At 46.3% G+C, this 25,849-nt stretch overlaps 1 protein-coding gene across 7 annotated transcripts in view; it reads right to left on the bottom strand.

The window, feature by feature from the left end:
* Window positions 1–25,849, bottom strand: part of PDZD2 (PDZ domain containing 2) — a 480,351-nt gene that overhangs the window by 351,304 nt on the left and 103,198 nt on the right. The gene's annotated exons all lie outside the window — the stretch shown is intronic.

The raw sequence follows: 25,849 nt of genomic DNA, 5'->3' as shown, positions 1-25,849 counted from the left end.
ATGAACAATGGGAAGAGGGGGAAGACCCAGAACATGAGTCTGAGATAGCATGAAGTGGACATTGGAAAATATTGACATGGGAAAACTTTTTTTTTTCAGGGAGGAGAGAATTTCTAGAAGAGAAAACAAAAGTCCTTTCTGCCGTCAGATTTCCTGAATGCTCCTAAAGAAGATGAAGAAAGTTTTGTTAGTTGTTCAAATCTCTAATGTGTACAGGAGGGCAGGAGGGGCTTTGACTTGAGGTTGTCCTCCTTCTTAGAGGCAAATATTCCAGAAGTTCCAGGAGAGTTTTTGGACATCTGATCTACAGGCAAATCCTCTAAGGGTTTATTTTCTATCCCTGAGACCTGAAGGTTTGAGAGGAAAAGTAAAGATGAAGTGGGGTGAGGGACGAAAACAGGAAATTAGCACTCTGAATCCTTCTAGAAAAACTATCATCTGGAGCTTCCAAATTGTTTTCACATCTGAAGGAAGGAAAATTCCATCTCCTTTACTTTGAGGGGTCAGAATCATGCTTCACTTTATCATGAGAAATGATGGATGGATGCCGTGAAGGGAATGAGTGTGGATGGAAGCGTGTAAAAGCTGCAGGCTCCCTGAGTCCACGAGTTCCTCCCAAGTAGGAGTGGGTGAACATCCGTGACGGGCAGCAGGTGCCCTCTCCTGCAGTTCTGCAGCTTGTCTTCCAGAGTAATTCCACGGCCAGACCATCCCACTCGTATATAATAAATAACCTTCTGGGCTTAGCTATTTTGGTGCCTTTAGTCAAGTCAGAGCCTGAGCTCACTACTCTCAGAGATTAAAGGTCTACACTATGACTGTTGTTGTTTTTTTTTTAATCAGAGGGCTGCCTCCTCTCCTTCACTTTCAAATTCTTTGTATTTTCAGATCCTTTGAAGACTGCTTGCAGTTGACCATTTCCAGCTTGATGTTAGATAACCAGCTTTGATGAGGCTGGTGAAGCGCTCGCCAGAGGTATAGGAGCCTCTGGTTTCTGGATTTTTCACAAAGAGAACTGGTCTGCATGGTGCTGAGTCACTGTCTCCATGCCGGGAAGGAGGGTCTGGGGCTACCTCTTCTGCTTTCTTTTTTTTTTTTTTTTTTTGAGACGGAGTCTCGCTGTGTCTCCCAGGCTGGAGTGCAGTGGCGTGATCTCGGCTCACTGCAAGCTCCGCCTCCCGGGTTCACGCCATTCTCCCGCCTCAGCCTCCCAAGTAGCTGAGACTACAGGCGCCCGCCACCACGCCCGGCTAGTTTTTTGTATTTTTAGTAGAGACGGGGTTTCACCATGTTAGCCAGGATAGTCTCGATCTCCTGACCTTGTGATCCACCCGCCTTGGCCTCCCAAAGTGCTGGGATTACAGGCTTGAGCCACCGCGCCCGGCCCTGCTTTCTTGATGACGTCACAACCTCTCAGTCTCTTCTTCTCAAATGTTCCATGTTCTCAACTTCAAATTATATGTAAGAACACATACGCATCATTCAAATTCCGGTGAAGAATTTGCTAAAGTGGTTCCTTCCGTCCAGTGTGGCTCGTAAACATCATTCTGTCCTTGCAGTAGGTTGTTATTTTGTTGAGGTTCATGAGTTTCTTTATTTCTTTTTGGTCTGCTCTAAACAAGAAACTGCACAGACAGAAGGACAGAGGCTCATGGCTGAGGTAGACAGTGTGCCGCTTGCTGGGGACTGGCTGGGGGAAAGGGTTTTCTTAGGATACTGTCATCCTGACCGCCTGATACCAGAGGCCCTGGGGACTGCGGCCCCTGGCAGGGAAGTGCTCTGTGGGCAGGAGCTGGGGGCCTGCTGATGCTGGCAAGGTTCACTGATGCTAAGAGCTCCTGAGGGCTAGACTCAGAGCCCTGCAGCTTCCAAAAACACAGATAATGACATCTCAGTCACTGCCCTCACAAACCAGTAACTCTTACTCAAACGAAAAAGGCATTTCTGATTTCCAATAACTCCCTAAAGTGCTTTAAAAAATCACATTCTTAATTACCCGCTCTACTGAGCTCCACCTTGATTTCAAGTCCAGTGATTCCCAGTTTGCTCATTGCTGAGGGGAGGTGTGTGATGGAGGGTTGGGAGCAGAAGAGGGGGCCAAAAATGCCTATAAATGTCAGGCCAAGTTGAAAGAGCGGAAGGCAGCACTCCGCAGGGGAAGGACACTAGAGACAGCAGAATGGATTACCTCTCAAATCCAGCTCCCCATTTACAATATCCTCCCTCCCCAGTCCTGAGATTACTTAATGCTTCCATCTAATGAGCTTTGATTTATGGCCAATTATTGCACTCAACCCACTGTACTCAACAGCCACCGTGACACATGGCTTCCATAGAAGTTGACGCACAGCTGTGAACTGCTTCAAGTGTCAAACAGTCACACTGAAGGGAAGGCAAGGTCTGTGCTGGCATAAGAAGTATCCATAGGGGCCAGGCGTGGTGACTCACGCCTGTAATCCCAGCACTTTGGGAGGCTGAGGCAGGCAGATCACCTGAGATCAGGAGTTCGAGACTAGCCTGGCCAACATGGTGAAACCCTATCTCTACTAAAACTACAAAACTTAGCTGGGTGTGGTGGCTCATGCCTGTAATCCCAGCTACTTGGGAGGCTGAGGCAGGAGAATCGCTTGAACCCAGGAGGCGGAGGTTGTAGTGAGCTGAAATTGTGCCACTGCACTCCAGCCTGGGCTACAAGAGCAAAACTTGGTCTAAAAAAAAAAAAAAAAAAAAAAAGAAGTGCCCATAGCCCTTCAGCTGTGGTTTCTGAACTTTTGGAAGGTAAACTGATGATATGGTTTGGATCCGTGTCCCCGCCCAAATCCCATATTGAATTATAATCCCCAGTGTTGGAGGTAGAGCCTGGTAGGAGGGGATTAGGCCCAAGAGGGTGGAGTTCTCATGAATGGTTTTAGCACCATTTCCTCCTTGGTAATGTAGAGTGAGTTCTCACCACATCTGGTTGTTTAAAAGTGTGTGGCACCTTCCCCACCCTTCCTCCTGCTTCAGCCATGTGGCATGTGAGGTTCTGGCTTCTCCTTCACCCTCCACCATGATTGTAAGTTTTCTGCGGTCCCTCCCAGACGCCAGCATCATGCTTCCTGTACAGCCTGCAGAACCGTGAGCCAATTAGCCCTCTTTTTTTTTTTTTTTTTTTTGAGACAGAGTTTTGCTCTGTCACCCAGGCTGGAGTGTAGTGGTGCGATCTTGGCTCACTGCAGCCTCCACCTCCTGGGTTCAAGCGATTCTCCTGTCTCAGCCTCTCGAGTAGCTAGGATTACAGACGCCCACTACCATGCCTGTAATCTAATTTTTGTATTTTTAGTAGAGATAGGGTTTCACCATGTTGGCTAGGCTGGTCTTGAACTCCCAATCTCAGGTGATCCACCCACCTTGGCCTCCCAAAGTGCTGGGGTTATAGGTGTGAGCCACTGAGCCCGGCCTAACCTTCTTTTCTTTATAAATTACCCAGTCTCAGGTCTTTCTTCATAGCAATGTGAGACTGGACTATAATACATTCTCATTTTTTTCCCCCGAGAATACCAACATTCTCCTTATTATTCAAATTCTTAGTGTTGTCTTTACTTTTAACTTTCTCCTTTTCCTTTATCCCCCAAGCCCTATGTCTTTGCTTTGGAACATTTCTCACGTATCTTTTTATTTCCCTACTCCCACTGCTACCAACCCATTTGGAAGAGTCTGGCTCTTCCCTTTCTCTCATCCTGCAGTCACCAAACTAATATTCCAGACTAAAACACTGCTGCCATTGATATTTTTCCATTTGGGTGATTTTTCATTGTGGTTGCTTTTCCATGTTATCTCCCTAAATTAAGAACCTACAACATCACATTTGAATTTTCCATCCTGATATTCAAGACTCTTTACAGTTCAACCCCCACCTTTCCAACCTACAGCTCCTACACAGCACCACTCCCATCACCACCACCCCTACTGTGTCCCCACACGGAGTGAACACATTCCCACCCTACAGCGTCTGCCCGACTGTTGACTTCTAGAATGCTCTTCTTCCCTCCTCTACTCTTTCACTCAAAAAATATTTGTTTATTTATTTTTTGAGACAGGGTCTCGCTCTCGTCACCCAGGCTGGAGTGCAATGGTGTGATCTCGGCTCACGGCAACCTCTGCCCTGTGGGTTCAAGCTATTCTCCCACCTCAGCCTCCCAAGTAGCTGGGACTACAGGCATACGCCACCATACCTGGCTAATTTTGTATTTGTAGTAGAGATGGGGTTTCACCATGTTGGCTAGACTGCTCTTAACTCCTGGTTTCAAGTGATCTGCATGACTTGGCCTCTCAAAGTGCTGGGATTACAGGTGTGAACCACCACACCTGGCCTCTCACTCAACAAATATTTATTGCAGTGACTCTGTACTGGGGACTAAGTGCTTAGGATACATGAGTCACAAAATAAAGTTCTCTCCCTGAGGGTGCTGCCTTTCTATTGCTCTACAATCCACATCCATCCCATTCTTTGAAATCTACCTCGAATCCCACTTTCTCCCAAAGATCTTCATGATAACCTAGGCATGTCTAATTTCTTCCTGATTATTCCTCTAGGCTTGTTTCATGCAACTCCTGAAATTATTTCATGCCAGAAACTGTGTTTGGTTCATTGTTGTTCAAGCACCTAGCATGCTGTCAGCACATTTCCTGAGAATCATGCTGAGTGCCCTGTAGATGCTCAGTAAATATATGTTGTAATGCAATTGTGCCTGAGTTCAACGTAAGAGCCACCAACGCAATAGCCACTTTATTAATGAAGGACAACTCTCCTCCCGCTCTGGGTCTGCTTCCTTAAAGAGGTGCCAGCAAACACTCCCCACTCCTCCTCCCATCTGCTTAGCCGGGAGCAGGACCTGAAGCCGCACCCCTGAGCTGCTCTGCAAATGCAGAGTCCTGAGGGTGGAAGATGCTGTGTAAACCATATCTCCTTTTGGAAATTCATAATACATGTATTCATTTTTGGTGGTCTTTTTTTTGAAGGCATCAGAATGAATGACAAAGGAACAGTCTTTGCTCTTACCAAACACATCCTATCAAGCGTTCTGAGGCCGGGCGCGGTGGCTTATGCCTGTAATCTCAGCACTTTGGGAGGCCGAGGCGGGAGGATTGCCTGAGGTCAGGAGTTAAAAACCAGCCTGGCCAACATGGTGAAACCCTGTCTCTACTAAAAATACAAAAATTGGCCAGGCCTGGTGGCATGTGCCTGTAATCCCAGCTACTCGGGAGACTGGGGCAGGAGAATCGCTTGAACCTGAGAGGCGAAGGTTACAGTGAGCTGAGATCATGCCACTGCACTCCAGCCTGGGCAACAGAGTGAGACTCTGTCTCAAAAAAAAAAAAAAAGAAAAAAAGAGTTCTGAGAAGTCCCTTGGCAAAGAGGTTTTAGGTGTGTGTATCTGTGTTTTCCCAAACCATTCCCACCTCCCACTTTTGGAGAATCACCTAACAACGTTCCATGGGCCACAGAGTCCATTGGACCAGAGTCCAATGTTGGACTCTGACTAGAGGGTCGGCAAATCAGGCTAAAGCAAAATCTAGAATGAAAGAATAAAGAACTTATGTTTTAATTTCGTACTAGGAAACTTCACTCCCCCTGAAGCCTCCAAGAGCCTGGTGTGTGTGCACTACCAGCTGTTCAAATGCATCCTTTTAAAAACACTCTGTGGTTCTGAGGAGGGTGGTCACAATACACTTCAATCCTGCAGTAGCTAGTTCATGCTGTTCCTCCCCGGCTCCCAGAAATAACAACAATGGGAGGAGGCGGAGGAGGGGGTGGGCACAGCAAGGGGAGGTGGGGGCTGATGAGGAGAAGTGCTGGCGTGGGGGACCTCACCACTCCTGGGTTCTAAGAGTCTTGTTCACGGGGTTTAAAGTGGGGCAGAGCTAATGGCTCATCCCGTGTGAGGACCTGTTGGAAATGGAGGTGGGAGAGGAGGAGGGAGTGGGAAACACAGCCAAGGAAGGCCAGGAACACAGTGTAGCGAGGGAACGCGTGCAGAGGCGGGTGCGGAACAGCAGGATGCTTTCTCTAACACTTTTTTTGCTCTACCATTTTGCTTTCAAAGCAGAGGCCATACACTTTCCATACTTTGGGAGGAAATGGGTAGATTCTGAAATGGACACATCTACCCACCTGGGGTGCTTTCTCCACCCTTCAGACTCTGGAGAATGAAGATGGAAGGGGCCAGGTTAAGATGAGGATGGAGAAAAGGGAGGGAGGACTATTCCAAGGAACACATCTTGGAAAACTCAAAATCAGAGGCATTTCTAAGTCCCTTCCTGTTTGAAGGTAATGCGTGAGTAAGGGCTTGTACCAGGCAGGCCTGTGTAGGGCCTGAGCCTGAGAGTAGAATCTTCTTGGGCCCATTGGTCCGTTCATGTCCTTCCTCCCCTCTTAGTGCTTTCAGCCTAGACCCTGTGCCTACACCACATGTGCTGTCTGTCCCCTGGGGGAGGGCCTGGACGTGCTCCTTCGTGGTTCATTTCCGGGTCCCACATGCTTCAGCTGAGCTCTGGGGCGTCCTTCATGGAGGCACCTCCCTGGGCTGTAAGGCTGCCCAACCCTAACTCCATCTCCAGTGCTGTCCACGGTCTTCCCAGCAGTCACTGGGCACGCCTTCCAAGGTGCTCTGAAGCATTAATGGACTGAACAAGATTTGTGGAGCCCCTGCTAAGTATCAGGCTCAGAGAAGACATAAAATGCAAATGAGTCACGGTCCAGGCTCTTGAAAAGTTTAGAATCCAGTGAGGTCCAGAGCAGGAGGCATCCCCTGAGAGAGGCACCTGAAAAACCCCGGGAGCTCTTGGATGGAGCTGCCAGCGCCTGTCAGGCGAGACGTACAAAACAGATGAGCCCCGGCCTGGGCAGGGACTGCTGTGGGCAGAAGGGACCAGACATGTGGAACGAATTAGAGAGACAGACAAGAGCTGGAATTAACAGTGCAATAAAAACAAGAGTTAATTCACCCTCAGAAGCCAGAGCACTTTATAGGGCATGAGGCTGGGCTGGGCCCACAGAAAAACAACAGCCCAGCACAGCTGGCGGGCGGCTTCGCAGGGAGGGACGGGGATAGAGTTGGTGTTGACCTCACAGGTGGCAAATCACAGCCTGGACAGGGAAAGTGTCTCCAGTGTTTCGACTTGGCCTGAGCCCACAAGAAAACCACCTGTGACCATTCTCTTTCACTTAAGACTCTCTTTAAAAATGTGCTGAGCTATTCGGGAGCGTCACTTCAGTCAATTAGCTGCACTAGTCACTGGGCACTTCCATTCACATACTCTTTTGTTTTGTTTTTTGAAACGGAGTCTCGCTCTGTCGCCCAGGCTGGAGTGCAGTGGCCGGATCTCGGCTCACTGCAAGCTCCGCCTCCCGGGTTCACGCCATTCTCCTGCCTCAGCCTCCCGAGTAGCTGGGACTACAGGCGCCCGCCACCATGCCCGGCTAATTTTTTTTTTTTTTTTTGTATTTTTAGTAGAGATGGGGTTTCACCATGTTAGCCAGGAGAGTCTTGATCTCCTGACCTCGTGATCCGCCTGCCTCGGCCTCCCAAAGTGCTGGGATTACAGGCATGAGCCACCGTGCCCGGCCTTTTATTTGTTTTAAATGAGAAGGGGACTTGTCTGTCATCCAGTGCAGTAGTGCGGTCATAGCTCACTGCAGCCTCAAACTCCTGGGCTCAAGCAATCTTCCTGTCTCGGCCTCCTGAGTACAGGCATGCACCACTATGCCCAGCTAATTTTTAAAAATGTTTTGTAGAGACAGGGTCTTGCTACCTTGCTTAGACTGGTCTCAAACTCCTGGCCTCACTTGATCCTCCCACTGCATCCTCCCAAAGTGCTGGGATTACAGGCATGAACCGCCCCACCCAGTCACATACTCTTAATATGCTGTAACTACAGGCCCTGGCCAACTGTGGACACAAAATTAAATTCCAAAATGTATATAGTGGCATTTTTACTTTGTTTCTTTATTCATATTTGTTTAATTAACTGGATTCCTCATAGCACTGTCTCTTCCAACGCCTGCCCTAGGGCACGTGTGTCTTGTGTGTAGACCCCAGCAGGGTCAACTTAGAAGAAATGGGGCCTTCCCCACAAGTAAGGCAGTGCAGGCGTCCAGTGGTGCCTGGCAGGGCCGCGGATACTGAGCCAGCACAGTGTCGTCCAGACCATCTCTGTCAGGGTCCCAGCTGGCATCACCCTGCCGCCACCTTTCCCCAGCTCCCATGTTCATCCCCCTGTTCACTCTGTGGGGTGCCCAGGATCCCTCCAATCCATTCTTTTTCTGCTCCGAGTATCCAGAGGAGGTCTGGTATCCACCGAGCACTAGAGTGTCCCCACAGCTCCCTCAGTCACAGGCCCGCAGTGGCCACAGGACTTCTTGTGGGCCCAAGGACAAGGCTGAGGAGCGCTGCTGGGAGGTCTTGCCAAGCTCCTCTATCCCTTCCTTTTATTTAATTACTCACCAAATGTGAATGAATAGTCATATGCATTGGTAGTGCTGGGAATGTGGTGCTGAACAAACGGGAAGTGGTCCTTATCCTCAGAGAGAAGACAGCTTCTGGATCTTTCTCAGAGTGCACCCTGACGTTTAGAAAAAGTCTGACATTTTCTAAGCCACCTTCACTCCAGGCCACATCTCAAGGGTCTCTTAAGTTGGAGGTGAGTGCATGACCTGGAGCCAGGCACAGGTGCATCCGGGTTCTGGACGGGCCAGGGCTTCTGAGCTTCCCCATTCCATCCTCTCTGAGTGCTGTCTTTGCCTTCCTCATCATGACTGACCTTTTGGGTGTCCCATTCCTCTACAGGCCAGGCATTTCTGGAGGTCTAAATTGCAGCCCTTCACACATCAGTGGTCAGCACATTTTCAAGCCTTTTAAAGACATCTGAGGGCATAGTTTTCTGTAGCAAATACCTAGACCCAATAACACTAGGAGTTGGAGTCACTGAGGGCAGTTGTCTATTGCCAAGGCCTTGTCTAACTCAAGAGCAGTAAATACATAGCCTTTTACTCCGCTGCTCGGCCCCTGCTCCTCCTCTCTCCTGCCCGCTCATGACACAGCCGAGCCAGGCCACGTTCATCAGCTGTTAATAGCTGCCATTTAGAAGCTTTTATTCCATTTTACAGAGAGATGAGCAAACTTTGTTTCTGGAAAAGAGGGGCATGTTTTCCCTTATCAATGAATCTGTTACTTATGTTAGATTCAGTCCTTTTTAAGGATGTTTGCTTTGAGAAAACAAAAGCTGCAAAAAAAAAAAAAAAAAGAGACACTACTTAAAGATTAAAAAAAAATTAAGTGATCTAGATAGCCTCCAGGAACAAAGTGTGCTCATTCGAGACAGAGAAGCAGAATACAGCCATCCGATTAGCTTTGTTGTAGGCGACATTCGTACAAAATGGGATATCCTACGCCGACTACCTTCAAACTGTGCAAGCACCACCCCCCGCAAAATGTTGGTTAAAATGGCCATTGCTGACTTCCAAGCCCAAAGAAACCTCTTCAGGCTTAACGTTTCCGTTTTTACCCCTACCCAGTCTTCCTATGTTATAATTTGCTCCCATCCATAACAAAAACAAAAAAACATTCAGAAACAGTGGTTGAAGCAAAGGCAGCTCAGAAACCAGCACAAATAAGGAGCTGTTTGTCATCAGTGGGGAACCAGACCACGAGTTCTGAACATCTGCGGTTTGTCCAGAGGGTGGACCCTGGGAAACCTACACAAGGCGGCCATCAGTCGGCCACGGGTTGCTGCTGCCCTGTCATTGCCTCTGCTGCCTGTAATTTTCAAGCAGGATGCCCCACATCAACATCCTTCTCTGCGCTTTTTATAACATCAATGCTGAGTTTTCGCTGAACAAGCCCTCAGTTGTCCAAGCCTCAGTTAGTCTGTTGTATAACATATGTAGATTGGTATTTTTATTGACTTTTGAAACACACCAAATGTTGTTCTAGGAGGAGTTTCATGTCCTTTCACAGAAACACTTAGGTTATCCATTGCAAGCACCGGAAGGGATTTTCGTGGTCCTGTAACTTAACCTACTCATCTACCCAGTGTGGAAATGAGGCCAGAAGTGAGTGAGTATCTGATCTAACTATACACAGATCTTTCCAGAAAGAGTTGCAATCAAAATTCAGGCTGTCTGACTTCTGAACCAGAGCTCTTTTTACTCAAGGAGACCAAAGAAAAGACTTAATCTTTTAAAGGCATGCTCTACTGGATATAAGAAGGAGAGAAAATTACGTAAAATACAGAAAGAAGCTGGAAGCCTGATGATAGCCAATTAAGTTAATACACCCTCCTAATTAAACCTTCTCCACAGAAACCAAATTGTGGAATTTGAGTTCCTCGCGTCTCTTCCAATAGAATCCCTAATGAGCCGTGGGGAGACCCAAAGGTGAAGGAGAGGAAAAAGACAACCGAGAGCCTTGAAAATTCAGCCTCAGACCCTTCATGCCTGGGGCACAAAGGGATGCCCATGGTCCGCCCTCTCCTCCAATGGCCTATGGCCACAGGGGGGCATCTGATCTCTTATCCCTGTGGCTCCATATCAGGATGGGTGGGAGGTGCACAGGTCCCTAGCAGCTGTCCCCTCCTGAAACGGGTGCAAGGATCGATGAGTGACTGGTTGCCAAGGGCTGCAGGCAGAGGCTGCAAGGCACCACGTTGAGCCCAACGTCATTATTATTAAACCTACAATTTAAACCCAATTATACTTTGCAGAAGGCTGCAGCCTCCATTTAAACCACTCCTGGAGGGAAAGAAAAAGCCTGTGATACAGAGTTCAAGGCAAGCTAGAGAAGCACTTATGCCACATGAAACTGGGATTCGGGCTCACAATAATGATAGTAACCCTGGGGTTCTCACTCAGAGGGAAGCAGAACAATGGGATGCTAATGCTAGAGAATAAAAACAAGATGCAGACATCCTCCTTGTAGGAGAAGCATCTAGATGTCCTGGAGATTTCGAAATAAGTTTATTTATTTTCCTCAGCGGGAGAAGGCCTAACACCTCTGTGAGGTCTCAAACTGGTAACAGGGCCCTCCCAATGATGCTGCCTGAAAAAAAAAATGGAATCACTTGCTAACATCTAGAAACCAGGATTGTCCATGCAAAAAGTCTAAATTTATAGCCACTCTTGAAAAATCTATTATCCAGCGATACTATGGGTTATCTGCAGCCAAACTTGGCTGTCAACTTTATTTATTTATTTATTTGAGACCAAGTCTCACTCTGTTGCCCAGGCTGGAGTGCAGGAGCGCAATCTCAGCTCACTGCAACCTCTACCTCCTGAGATTCAAGCTATTCTCGTGCCTCAGCCTCCTGAGTAGCTGAGACTACAGATGCGTGCCACCATGCCCAGCTAATTTTTGTATTTGTAGAGACAGAGTTTCGACATGTTGGCTAGGCTGGTCTTGAACTCCTGACCTAAAGTGATCCACCCTGCTGTCAACTTTAGATGAATGAACGGGGCACAGGCTCTCTTATTTACCCCAGTCTCCACCACTCCCTATTGCCTCCTGGCATAGAAAACCTGCATCCGTGCCCTTTATCATGCACGTTATGCTTTTGTCTTGTGCTTTTGCTTAAAGAGGGTTATGAAGAGAGTGAAAGCTGTCTTATAATGGTACCTCTATAAACATTTTTCTTATATTTATCTCACTTCATTTATTTATGTTATCCACCTCATACCTCATAGACATTTGATTGTTTGATTTCTAATCCAAATTTCCTTCAGGAGACAAGTGTCCTACAGCAGCTGCTGAAAATACCAATCATAAGGAAAGTCCATTTTAATTCAAATAATCATCATCAAGTACCTACTGGGGTCAAGAGGCTGTGCTGGCCTTGGAGGAGGGGTTCAAGGATAACTAAGGCCCATGGCTTTCACTGTGAGCATTTCAGCTCAGAAGACTGGGTATGACTGTTGAGAAGATGTTGGCATTGAAAGGCACCAACCACTATGGGGTTCATAGGAGACAGCAACCACATCTGGTTGAGACATCAGGAAAAACCATATCTAAGAAAGAGTATTTGAAACAGGCTTCAAAGAAGGGGTGATATCTTGACAAGTAAATAAGAAAATCAAGAGAAACCTGCTCAAGGACAAGCATGGTGGCTCATGCCTGTAATCCCAGCACTTTGGAAGGCTGAGGTATGAGCATCAGTTGAGCTCAGGAGTTCGAGACCAGCCTGAGCAACATAAGGAGACTCCATCTCTGGGGGAAAAAAAAAAAAACAACAAAACTTATTTTATTTTATTTATTTATTTTTGAGGCAGTGTATCCCTGTGTTGCCCAGACTGGAGTGTAGTGGCACAATCTCAGCTCACTGAAGCCTCTGCTTCCCAGGTTCAAGAGATTCTCCTTCCTCAGCCTCCCGAGTAGCTGCAACTACAGGCGTCCACCACCATGCCTGGCTAATTTTTGTATTTTTAGTAGAGATGGGGTTTCACCATGCTGGCCAGGCTGGTCTTGAACTCTTGACCTCAGGCGATTCGCCTGCCCCGGCCTCCCAAAGTGCTGGGATTACAGGCATGAGCCATAGTGTCCAGCCTCAACAAAAAAAATTTAAAAACTAGCCAGGCATGGTGGCACACACCTGTACTCCTGGCTACTGGCACACACCTGTACTCCTGGCTACTTGGGAGGCTGAGGTAGGAGGATCACTTGAGTCCGGGAGGTCAAGGTTGAAGTGAGCTATGACTATACCACTGCACTCCAGCCTAAGTGATAGAGCAAGACCTTGTCTCAGAAAAACAAAAACAAAAACAAACAAACAAAAAAACCCAATAAAACAAAAAATACAAAGAGAGAGAGAGAGAAATCTGCTCGACAGAAAATGAGGAGAGTATGTACAAAGGCAGAGAAGCATTGGGGTGCAGGGAACAGTGAGAAATCCTCCCTCAAAGATGGATAAACTTGGAAAGGGAGGAGTTAGGCAGTTGAACTTCTGGATTCTGTTCCCACCTCCTCCCCCAGCCCAGCTTGAAAGAGGCAGAGGCGGCATTTTAACTACCTGATGACAGCTGAGTGATGCAGAAGGGCCACCCTCACAAAAATCTCATGCCTCAAGAGCACCCAAACCACCTCTCCCAGGATGCTGATGCCAAGGAACTGGGGGCAGGTTCAGTGTTACCGATCCACAATCCTGGCTGCTCATGTCCCCGATATTTAATGCAGCACCAGCTGGGACCCAGGTCCCTGCTAGGAGTATGCCTCATTATGAGGCATGGATCCTGCTTTCATCCAAAGGGAACTTACAAGCAGGAAATTAGCAAACACATGGGCTTACCATCATCTTTCCACACAATTGCTGATATAAAAGCCTTGGAGTTCAGACTTGGCTCCCCATCTTATCCAGCCTCAAAACCCAGTCTCTCACCTTCAAAATGCATCGTGGGCCCAAAGTCTTTTCATTGGCTTCATTGCTGTCATCATAGCACAAGCCCCCATCATTTCCCACCTAGACCTCTTAACTGCAAGGCCCCCTGCAAGGGCCTCTTAACTGGTCTCCTTGCTCCTCCTCTAACCTCCATCGCCTATTCTCCACACTGGAGAAACGGTCAATTTAATCATGCCACTCTCTCTTTTTTTTTTTTTTTTTTTTGGAGATGTAGTTTCCCTCTTGTTGCCCAGGCTGGAGTGCAATGGTGTGATCTTGGCTCACTGCAACCTCCGCTGCCCGGGTTCAAACAATTCTCCTGCTTCAGCCTCCGAGTAGCTGAGATTACAGGTGTGCGCCACCACGGCCGGCTAATTTTGTATTTTTAGTAGAGACAGGTTTCACCATGTTGGCCAGGTTGGTTTCGAACTCCTGACCTCAGGTGATCCACCTGCCTCGGCCTCCCAAAGTGCTGTGATTACAGGCATGAGCCACCATGCCTGGCCCATGCCACTCTTACTCAAAACCACCAAATAGCATCCCTTCATACCTAACATGAAATCTGAAGTCTTCACCGTGGCTTTCAAAGTGCTGCATAACATTACCCCTGACTACCTCTTCCCTACAACTCACCCACTCACTCCACTCCAGCCACAGACAATCAGGTATTTACTGAGCACCTGCCAAGTGCCTGGCAGCCCCTCTCACTGGTGGGAATGCACCAGGAACAGTGGCCCCTTGCTCTGTCTTGAATACAGGAAAAGTGCCCCGGCCTCAGGCCGGCCCTTTGCAATTGCTGTTCCCTCTGTCTGAAACCATCCGTGGATCTCCCCGTCACAGCACCCGCTCGGACCTTCCCAAATATCCTCCCTGGAGCGGCGCCCCTCAGGACCCCGCTCCTCACCCTGCCGGCACCCATCCTTGGCAGACCCTCATGTTACACATGCACTTGGGCATTGTGTTCACGCTTTGTCTCCTCCACTAGAATGCAACAGGGACAGGGTTCCTGTTTATTTTGTTTGCTGTAGCATTCCTGCATCTGGTGAGTGTTCGGTACATCACAACAGCTTGCTATTTACTGCATGATTGAAATAAGAGCTAATCTGTAGGGCCCTGCCCAAAGGAGCTAGCAGAACTCAGAAAGGAGGATGTACAGGGGAGCTGAAGCAGGCAAGAGGGAGCTGGGGGGCACGCTGGGCTCCGAAGGCCACTGGTGGTGAAGATCAAGGCAGACAAGAGTGAGAACTTTCTTAAGTGGAGAAAAGCCATGACTGGAAGTGTAGGATTTGGCATGGCAGGCACCAGAGATGGCAAACTGGCCCATGTGACCCTAAACTCAGTTCCTGGGGATTCCTGGCAGATGATGACGAAGTTGGACAGGAAGGACAAGGTAAGTTGCTGTGGGTTTCCAAGGGCTGATTGTTTTAAAAATCTTCTGCATCTCCAGAGATCCTGATTCCACAGTCCTGGATGGCCCTAGGTTTCAGAGCCACTGTACTGAGGACCCTGCAAGTCCAAAGATAAACAACAACATAGTGGGATGCCAGTTTTCTAAGGAACACTGTCTTTCTCCTTATTTCCACTGAGAGCCTCACCGGGAAGGGGAAGCCAGGTGTGGCTCACCTGGGGGAAGGAGTGGTCCTGTGGGATGGGAAAAGCCTGTAGAGCAACCCAGGGACACCTGGGGAGAGCATAAGGGAGTGTAGCCAAGCACCAGGAAGGTGAAGACATTAGAATCACACCATCACAGCCGGGTGCGGTGGCTCATGCCTGTAATCCCAGCACTTTGGGAGGCCCAGGCAGGTGGATCACAAGGTTAGGAGTTCGAGACCAGCCTGGCCAACATGGTGAAACCCTGTCTCTACTAAAAATACAAAAATTAGCTGGGCATGGTGGCAGGTGCCTGTAATCCCACCTACTCGGGAGGCTGAGGCAGGAGAATCACTTGAACCTGGAAGGCGGAGGTCGCAGTGAGCTGAGATCATGCCACTGCACTCCAGCCTGGGTGAAAGAGCAAAACTCCATCTCAAAAAAAAAAAAAAAAAAAAAAAAAGAATCACACAGTGACCCTCTGCTCTCTTGAATCAGCTGGGCACAATGGAGAGATGTCTACCCCAGATTTACTGCCATGCTAATCGCTTAACCCCTCTGAGCTTCATTTTCTCATTCACTCACGTATACAAGTCATGGAAAACAAACAAGTATCTGTGGGCCTATGCTGTGTCACTGATCTAGGGCAAAAGATGCACAGGTGAAATATCCTTCCTGCCTCTCAAGGCATGTTCAGTGCTACCAGGAGACAGATAAGGAGGGAAACAACTTTAAAACATTAAGCCCTACCTCACAGTATTGCAGAATGTAAGAAGTGAATATAAATTAAGGCCCCCCCTATGAAATAGAGAGTTAATGAAGTTCTTTCATCTTGCTAGCTTAGGGCTGCTCCTAATTTTAGTGAGTGCTGACAAGGGACTGGAGAACTCCAAGGTCAGAGTTATTCCAGTGCTACTCCAGGCCTGAGAACCAGTGCTCCGGAGGACCGGTGCTAGGCAGAGACACAGAACAGGTCAATCCACCCACATCACACACTCCCAGGTGCAGCAAGCCCAGCCCCACTGGAATTGCAATGCTCAGATAACCTAAAATCTGTCATTGCAATGCAAAGATAACCTCACACCTGGAATTGCAATGCACAGATAACCTAAAACCTTTTCTGAGTCTTTGGTTTCAACCTCCACCCCAACCAAGCGTGTGATCAGAGCTGCTGACAAGCAGAACACTGGAGAGATTTAAATTTCATCTCCTTTTAATTTCCCACCCACCCCTTGCCAGGAATGCCTACATGCAGGGAACAGCCTTCCCCAGAAGGATGGCCAGAAGGCAGGCAGCAGGAGAGAAACCCCACAGCTTCTGCTGCTGGGGGCGTCAGAAAGACCCATCCTGCCTTCTCTGAAGAGGAGCCTGAAGGTTCAATGAGAGCAGCTTGGGTTTGGGCTGTTGGAATTATGTGCTATGTTTCTGAAAAAGCTTGATGACCACCTATTTGGTTCCCCCAGCCACTTTACAGATCAAGAATGGGGAGTGGCTAGGGAAATGACATGTCCATAGTCATACAAATAATTTGTGACCAAGTCAGGTCTAGAATCCAAGTCTTCTGACTCCAGTGCTCTCATCTCCTATTGGCAAATAGACACAACAACAGCAAAACAAAAAAATGAATATGTCATGGTAGGTCAAGGACATTATTTGTCTGATCAAATATCTTGTTGCTCAGTCTGGGAAATGGGGCTAGCACTCTCGGGTGGCTTGTCTGAGCAAGGCCAACACATTTACCAGGAAGACAGCCAACTAGACGTTTCCAGAATATACCTCTGCTGGCAAGGGCCAGCCACCCATGGCATCATTTTAAATTTGTGACTTCAGTCCCACATAGCCTGAGCTTTTTCATGGTAATCTAAGGAATGAGGACCTTCTTGGGAATACAAGTAGATCCAGAGTTTTAACAGAGAAAAGACAACCACATACCTGGGGATCCCAACTCTCATGCTGGGTCAACAGGTCTATGGGCCATGCTTGAGCACTCTGCCGTGTGGTAGAGAATGCTGGCAGGTTTCTGGGGCAGGATTATGGGGCCGGGGTACTGGGGAGCTAGCTCTCTGAGGTCCAGTGGCATAGCCATTCACACCACAGGGAGTGGGAAGGCGACCTGGCATTTGGAAAACAACTCCATGAGCACGGTACAAGGATTGGATGGTTCTGCCACCAGGGGGAGCGGAAGTCAGTGTTGGACATGCCCCGGAAGCTGGCCAGAGCCCCCAAGCCATGGAACTCTTACTGTGAACTCCTTCACACAAACATGGAGGACAAAAGGAGAGGCATGCTTGGGTCACTCATTGTCAGGTTGGCGAGTTGAGACTGATGGTGTTCAGGACACGCTACCCCAAAACACAGCACCTTGGCACCTGAAAAAACAGCAGAAGCAGGGAGGCCACTCTTACCTTCTCCTTGCTGTCCCTACATTCAGATGAAAGGAGCGTCCTATCACTGAAGACACAGGGACACAGAGAAGAATCTGAACAAACAGGGCCTTGCTAGGTCCCCTCCTCTCCATTTCCTACCATTAGCTCATACTCCCTTTGTCCAATTCTATGTCTCCATGACTATCCATGCTTCATGAAAGCCAAGCACAAAAAACTCACACGTTTACTATTTCTTTGGGTCTTCATTTCCAAAGGCTCTCATGACCTGTAAAACTTTTTAAAAAATATGTATTTTGAGATGGAGTCTTACTCTGTCACCCAGGCTGGAGTGCAATGGTGCGATCTTGGCTCACTGCAACCTCTGCCTCCTGGGTTCAAATGATTCTCCTGCCTCAGCCTCCCGAGTAGCTGGGATTACAGGCATCCACCACGCATCCACCACCACACCCGGCTAATTTTTGTATTTTCGGTAGAGACAGGATTTTACTATGTTGGTCAGGCTGGTCTCAAACTCCTGACCTCAGGATCCCCAACGCCTCAGCTTCCCAAAATGTTGAGATTACAGCTGTGAGCCCCCATGCCCAGCGCATGACCTATAAAACTTATATGAAATACAATTGTATGCTTTTCTCTTGTTAATCTGTCTTTCGTTACAGGGACTCCTGCCACGAACCTAGTGATGGGTAAGGAAATAAATCTTTCCTCCTCTTTGGGAAGAAATCAAAGGGTTCCCTGGAAAAAGTGCAGAGCACAGTGGAAAGGCCTTGCCCAAGTGGCCTCTGAAACTCGGGGTGAGGACACACAGAACACCTTTCCATCTGAGGATTATTTGCAATGAACCAAGTGTCACAGGTACTTGTTTGCTCCTGTTGTTCTTGGATAACAGCACCCCCTTTTTACTCTCAAGTATCCTAATTTTATGAAAAATCACTGGTCACAGTGCCCTTTGTAACATACTTTTCCCAGGGTGATGATTTAAAATACTATTTTTGAGCACAATCCCTTATGTATACCAAGCATGACAAATAGTTGGCACACCAATCCACTCCCCCTTCTGCACCCACGACGGACATTGTTAATGGATCACAGCTCTGTTTCCTGCTGATCCTAGACAAAGCCATAGAATCCTCTCAAAACAAGTCAGACAGCCAAGAAAATGAGTCAATGCAAAAATTGATACTGATTTGCCCTCGCTGGTCTATACCTCATCTGTTCAGGAAGCTACTCCAAAGGACTTTACCTTCCTGAGGCCATGAAGGCAGAGCCATAAAAATGCTGCCCTGGTTGAACCTGGGCATTTGTCTTGGCCAAAGCCAAGATTATTCTCTCATTTCTTTGGGGATTGGCAGTGACTTCTGCCCAGGATGCCCGGAATCCAACCAACAGTCTCTGACTTCCAATCAGACCAAACCAGCTAGAGTCCCACAGTTCTATTTAGAGCCCTATACTTGGTTGCTTATGTTGCTCTAAGAAACAATCTATGCGGCCGGGCGCGGTGGCTCAAGCCTGTAATCCCAGCACTTTGGGAGGCCGAGACGGGCGGATCACGAGGTCAGGAGATCGAGACCATCCTGGCTAACACGGTGAAACCCCATCTCTACTAAAAAATACAAAAAACTAGCCGGGCGAGGTGGCGGGCGCCTGTAGTCCCAGCTACTCGGGAGACTGAGGCAGGAGAATGGCGTGAACCCGGGAGGCGGAGCGTGCAGTGAGCTGAGATCCGGCCACTGCACTCCAGCCTGGGCGACAGAGCGAGACTCCGTCTCAAAAAAAAAACAAAACCAAAAAACCAAAAAAAACAAAAAAACAATCTATGCAGTGGCTTGCTATAGTGCTAGGCCCTCCACTTGGCTCTATGGATGAAGTTTCACCAGGTTTTTTTGTGCCCCTCTCAGATTCTGGCTATAGCAGGAGGCACAACTCAGAGCAATTCTGCTGAAATGTAACATTCTGCTTCCTAGAACGGACCAATTATTTCTTAATATTAGGAAAAAAAAAATCATTTACATAAGTTAGGAAACACCTTACCACAAAATTATAAGATGATCACTGAACATTCACTAACATAGGACACGGTGACCTAATACAACTGGAAATAGAAGAAATTGACCTTAAAAAGAAGTCATCTCCAAAGAGGGGGAGATGCTAAAACAGGAAGGCTAAAAGGCTAATGGAGTGCTTTTTGCAAAAATGGACGACTCTAATGAGCATGTTGGTATTGAAAGGTGAGAGGTAGTGTGAAAGCATGAGGGGAAGGGGATTTGGGCTGCACGGTTAGTGAGACCTGGGCAAGGATGTGTCTCCAGGGCATGTGTGAGAGCTTCTTGGAGGACAAAGACTTCCCACATCCACTTGAATCCATTTATTTTTTTCAAAAAATATTTATCGAGCACCTACTGTATATCAGACCCTATTTTAACTGCTGGGGATAAAACAACGAACAAAATAAACAGAACTAAAACTCTCTACACACACGTACCCACACATATGAAGAGATGTGACCAGTGTTTTTATCTGTATGGTGGCATTATTGGTCTTTCTCCCCCTTTGGGTCCATCCACGTAGTCTAATTTTTCTACAATAAACACAAATTTCAATATGAAAAATATTGCTTAAAAACTAAACATTAAAAAGAAGGCACTGAGACACATGAGAGAAGACAGTGGGTATCTCAGGGACACTTGGTGTTTATTTTTTATTTTATTTTATTTATTTATTTATTTATTTATTTATTTATTTATTTATTTGAGACGGAGTCTTGCTCTGTCACCCAGGCTGGAGTGCAGTGGTGCGATCTTGGCTCACTGCAAGCTCTGCCTCCCGGGTTCATGCCATTCTCCTGCCTCAGCCTCCCAAGTAGCTGGGACTACAGGCACCCACCACCACGCCCAGCTAAATTTTTTTGTATTTTTAGTGGAGACAGGGTTTCACCATGTTAGCCAGGATGATCTTGATCTCCTGACCTCATGATCCGCCTGCCTCAGCCTCCCAAAGTGCTGGGATTACAGGCATGAGCCACCGCGCCTGGCCACACACAGCTTCCTATCCTAGCAGAGGGAGAATTTTTTTTAGCATGATTAAGCTATTCAGTTCACTAAAACCCTCTGAAATAATCTGACTATATCTTTAGCCTCAATAATTATACATGCAAAAAAGGAGAAAGAGAATACAGTGTTTTTACAATGAGATTCTTTCCTGTTCAACCATGAAGGGGAAAAATCTTTCTTCTTTTCTTTTCAGAATTCAAATCAAGATAATATTAGAGAATACATGTCAAAAAAAGATTATATAAGTATTTCAAATGATATCAATATCAAAAGGCACTCTTTAAACAACTCGTTTTCTTTTTTCTTTCTTTTCCTTCCTTTTTTTTTTTTTTTTTTTTTTTTGAGACAGAGTCTCGCTCTGTCGCCCAGGCTGGAGTGCAGTGGTGTGATCTTGGCTCATTGCAAGCTCCACCTCCCGGGTTCACGCCATTCTCCTGCCTCAGCCTCCTGAGTAGCTGGGACTACAGGCGCCCGCCACCACGCCTGGCTAATTTTTTGTATTTTTAGTAGAGACGGGGTTTCACCATGTTAGCCAGGATGGTCTCGATCTCCTGACCTCATGATCTGCCTGCCTCGGCCTCCCAAAGTGCTGGGATTACAGGCGTGAGCCACCACGCCCAGCCTCCTTCTTTTTTTTAAGTGAATTAAGACCCTCTCTTGGACACCAGCTGTGACAGAAGGGACTTTTTACCTAGTAAAGATGTGACAGACCTGCTCCAGACCCTCCTTTGTTAGTGGCCAGTAAACATGGGCAAGGCAAAGTCCCACCCTAGTTTTGAAAAAAGCCAAACTAACAACTGCCCAGTTTCCAGGAACCGATATAATTTTCAGTACATGAGTGTGATTTAGAAATGGAAACAACATCAGAGCAGGGTTAAGTCAACAACCAAGCCATAGACCTCAAAAGGACCAGACTTCATTGTGCAATGATGCCAAGGAAAAGATTCCACCTATAAACTCTTTAGAAAGTAACCACCTCAGAAAGTTCCAGACAAGCCAGTTCCACTTTGTAGACCAGCCCTGCATAAAACTCTTACCACATGAGTAAGAAGTTACTTGTGCTTCGGTTATCAAACAGGCACAATTAAAGGGAAGAAAAGGAAAGACTAGGACAGAAAAACTCTATATTTGATGTTGCCTGAGCCAATTAGCTGAGTGTAGAATTCTTTATTTCATTGTCTTACCTCCTAGCCTCTCAAAATGCAGAGTCATTGTCTGGATTAGCAAACTACACATCATGCATACCTGGTCTTTCAGTTTTTTCCATGGGGCATGTTTCTTCCATTTCTTTCATATCTGAGGCACCAATATCCTAGCTGAGAATCTGGCAGAGAGTGGGCACCCTCTCAATGGTTGCTGGGGATAGATGGATGAATGAATGGATGAACTGATGGATGAAGGAACAGGTGAAAGATTTGTCCTATAAGAACCTGGATGGCATAGGCCTGCCTTCAAAAGAGCCATTCCCCTTTTTCTAGCAATGATTTTAACTATTCATTCCATGAGCAATTTATTTATTATTTTCAATATGCTAGGCATCATGCAAGATACAATAGCATAAAAATATGACAGACTTCCACTGTAGCTGAAAAGAAAATACAGGCAACGACAAGTAGTAGAATATAGGCCAGGCACAGTGGCTCACGCCTGTAGTCCCAGCACTTTGGGAGGCCGAGATGGGTGGATGGCTTGAGCCCTGGGCAACATGGCAAAAACCTGTCTCTACAAAAAAATACAAAGATTAGCTGGGCATGGTGGCACATGCCTGTAATCCCAGCTATTGGGGAGGCTGAGGCAGGAGGATCACCCGAGCCTGGGAAGGTTGAGGCTTCAGTGAGCCATGATTGTGCCACTGCACTCCAGCCTGGGTGGCAGAGTAAGACCCTGTATCAGAAAAAAAAAAAAAAAAAAAAAAGAATATAACCAAATATGAACATACATGACATACTTAACACTAAAGAGATTCAGAATAGGTCAAAATCAATTTATGTATAGCAGAATTCAGCAGGGGCAAAGAGTACTAATGCTATTCATATAACATCCTTCAAAGATGAGGATGGACTGGTTAATCGGAAAGACTATTTGGAAGAGTTTCTGAACTCACTTAGAAGCTGTTTTCTATCTAGAACTACCAAATAACAGAGAGCACAGAAAGTACTAGGTAGGCAAACAGAAGAAACAATAGTCTTCATTTAATTCACATCTTCCGCAGTAGCTGGTAAGCCAAATGCTTTTAGAGACCAAGCAGGTAACTGATCAAAGCGCTTTGTGTACCAGGGCTTGTTCTAAGTGTATCAAAAGCATTTTCCCTAGTCCTTGCTACAGTCCTCTGGGAAGACATGAATATTATTCCACCTTACAGAAGAAGAAACAGAGGCCCTAGCAAGTTACGGCTCTGTAAGTTTACTAGGTTGGCCAAAGTCAAACAACCAATGCTAGAGCAGAGACTCAGCGCAGGAAGCTCTGAATCCACAGCCCCAGCTGTTCAAGACCACCATTCCCTGGGGTAGAAACAGTTGCAGGGGGAATAGGGTTGGGGGAGGAGGTGGGGGGAGGGGGTTGCTGAGGGTTGGGTTCCCCTAATAGTGATGGGCTACAACTGGGCTCCAGCACGTTAGACCCATGCCAGAATGTCAGGGCCCGGGGAAATGGAAAAAAATAAAATCCTCACTTTTTAAACATAGTATCTCTTAATTTTCAAATATTTACAACTATTTCAGTCTTTAATAAAAAATAAAAAGTAACCACTGTGCAAACTCAACAAAACCATTTGCATCGAGCTCAGCCCACGTGCTTCCAACAGGCAACTTTTACCTTATACTTTGCCAAGATTTATTTCACCTGTGTTGTTTCATTTTTCACAATAACCCCGTGAAGAAAGTAGGGTGACTTCTTATGTGTGGCTACAGAATCCATGAAGGATTAGAAGACTAGCGTAGTAGAAGACTGCAATGACATGGTTAAGTCCCATTTAGAAAGGGTAATTGACTTTCCTATACCTATTCATAAGAAGAGGGCCTCAATTCAAAGTCCTGGCCCAAAGCGGGGAAGCAATCAAAGCTGGACTTGAGTTCCACCACAGTGGTCAGAGACCTCCACTATGCAGTTTGATGGAGGGAGAACTGCCCTTTGATTTACAGGTTGTTTCCTTTTCCCTAGAAAATGTAGCCATCTCTAGTCAGGGTCCTGGGTTAAGATTTCACTAGTCAATGCACCTTGTACTTAATGAGTATGTGTTTGAAGGAATGAACCAGATTCTTTCCAAAGAGCAGTTTTCAGTAGGAGAGAGTTGCAGGCAGCATGACAGTGTGCACTAGGGGGTTCGGGAGCCCTGTGTAGGGAGAACAAACACCAAGACAGAAGCAGAGGCACAAGTGTTTGTCTGCTTCACAGTTTTGCCTAGAACTGGCACTGGTGGGTCCATTCCTCTTCCAAGAGACTTGGCAATGAGACGAACTCAGAGTACATAATGGTTTCCCCAAGGCTCTCAGCTAGTAAGACAGGGAAGTTTGGATGAGAACTCTGGTATTCTGACTCCAAGTTCAGCTTTTTCTTGTATTTTACTAGAGTCCAGTCCCTTGTTTATTGCACAGACTAGAACTCAGACCTGCTGTGATCTTGCAGGCTTCAGGTTCTAATTCACCATGGAGCTATGGATGCACGTGTAACAAACTCCTAAAAAAAATTCTGGGAGGAGCCTTTTTTCTTTAAAAAAAATCTTGGCTTTAAACTGAATCAATTTTCATTGCCAAAAATTGGGGGAAATAGAGAAATGCATAAAGAGAATAAAGTCACCCACAATCTCACCAACCAGAGACCACCACAATTTTGAGTTATTTCTTCAATCTTTTTCTGAAGAGTGTGTGTGTATAGACTATTGTAGAAGATCTGACTATACATGCAGTTATAAAGCTTGTACAAGGGGTCTTCAAAAAGCACATGGGAAATGTATGTTATTAAAAATTATGATGGATTCCAAACAATTTTTTGCCCCCAAATAGACTTGTACTAGCGTGTTATAACATGTCTGAACAGGATGTAGTTTGAGGCACTAAGAAGGATAAGACATCACTTTGAAAAACCCTATTAGAAACATGAGTTCTGCTAAAGTTGAAACAAGAACAAACATCTAATTCATGGTAAAGCTTGAGTGGAAGAATGGTGAAATCGTTGATACTTTACAAAAAGTTTATGGGGACAATGCCCCAAAGAAATGAGCAATTTACAAATGGATAACTCATTTTTAAGAAGGGATGAGACAATGCTGAAGATGAAGCCTGCAGTGGCAGACCATCCACATCAATTTGCAAGGGAAAAAATTCATCTTGTTCTTGCCCTAATTGAAGAGGACCAAGAGTTAATGCCACAAACAATAGACAACATCATAGACATCTCAACTGGTTCAGCTTATACAACTCTGACTGAAAAATTAAAGTAAACAAACTTTCCAGTCGGTGGGTACCTTTACGCCCAGGTCAGCTGCAGACAAGAGCAGAACTTTCAATGGAAGTTTTACACATGTAGGATCAAGATCCTGAAGCATTTCTTTGAAGAATCACAACAGGAGAAGAAACGTGACTTTACCAGTACGATCCTGCAGACAAAGCACAATCAAAGCAATGGCTACTGAGAGGTGGAAGTGGTCCAGCCAGGGCAAAACCAGATGGGTCAAGAGAAAAGATCATGGGAATATTCCAGGCATTGGATTTTGGGGATGTTCCAGGCATTGGCTTGTTAACTTTCTGGAAAGCCAAAGAAGAGTAACATCTGCTTACTATGAGAGTGTTTTGAGAAAGTTAGCCAAAGCTTTAGCACAAAACCACCCTGGAAAGCTTCACCAGAGTCCTTCACGACCACAATAATGTTCCTGTTCTTTCCTCTCATCAAAGAAGGACAATTTTGTGAGAGTTTCAATGGGAAATCATTAGGCATCCACCCTACAGTTCTGATTTGGCTCCTTCTGACTTCTTGTTTCCTAATCTTAAAAATACCTTTAGAGGGCATCCATGTTTCCTCATCTGGTAATACACTGAAGGGCTCTGACATGGTTAAACATCCAAGACCCTCAGCTCTTTAGGGAGGAATTAAATGGCTGGTATCATGGCTTACAATAGTGTCTTGAACTTGATGGAGTTTCTGTTGGGAAATAAAGTTTATCTTTTTTTATTTTTATCGTTTAATTCCATTTTCAACTAACTTTTTGAAGTCTCCTCATATCTTCCCTTCTCTTATCTTAAACATTTTATCATATAATTACAATTCTTCAAAAACTGACATTTTAATAACTGTATAATACTACAACAAATGGATCACCATAATTTATTCTGCTAATTCTATTGTTGAGAATTTAGGTTACGGCCCTTATTTTTTTTTTGCTATCATAAATGATGCTCCGACGAATAAAAAAAGTCTTTATTTCCT

Source organism: Macaca fascicularis, chromosome 6 (genome assembly GCF_037993035.2).
Source record: "Macaca fascicularis isolate 582-1 chromosome 6, T2T-MFA8v1.1".
Taxonomy (NCBI): Eukaryota; Metazoa; Chordata; class Mammalia; order Primates; family Cercopithecidae; genus Macaca; species Macaca fascicularis.
Note: the sequence above shows the minus strand (reverse complement) of the source record. Positions and strands in the feature narration are given on the sequence as shown.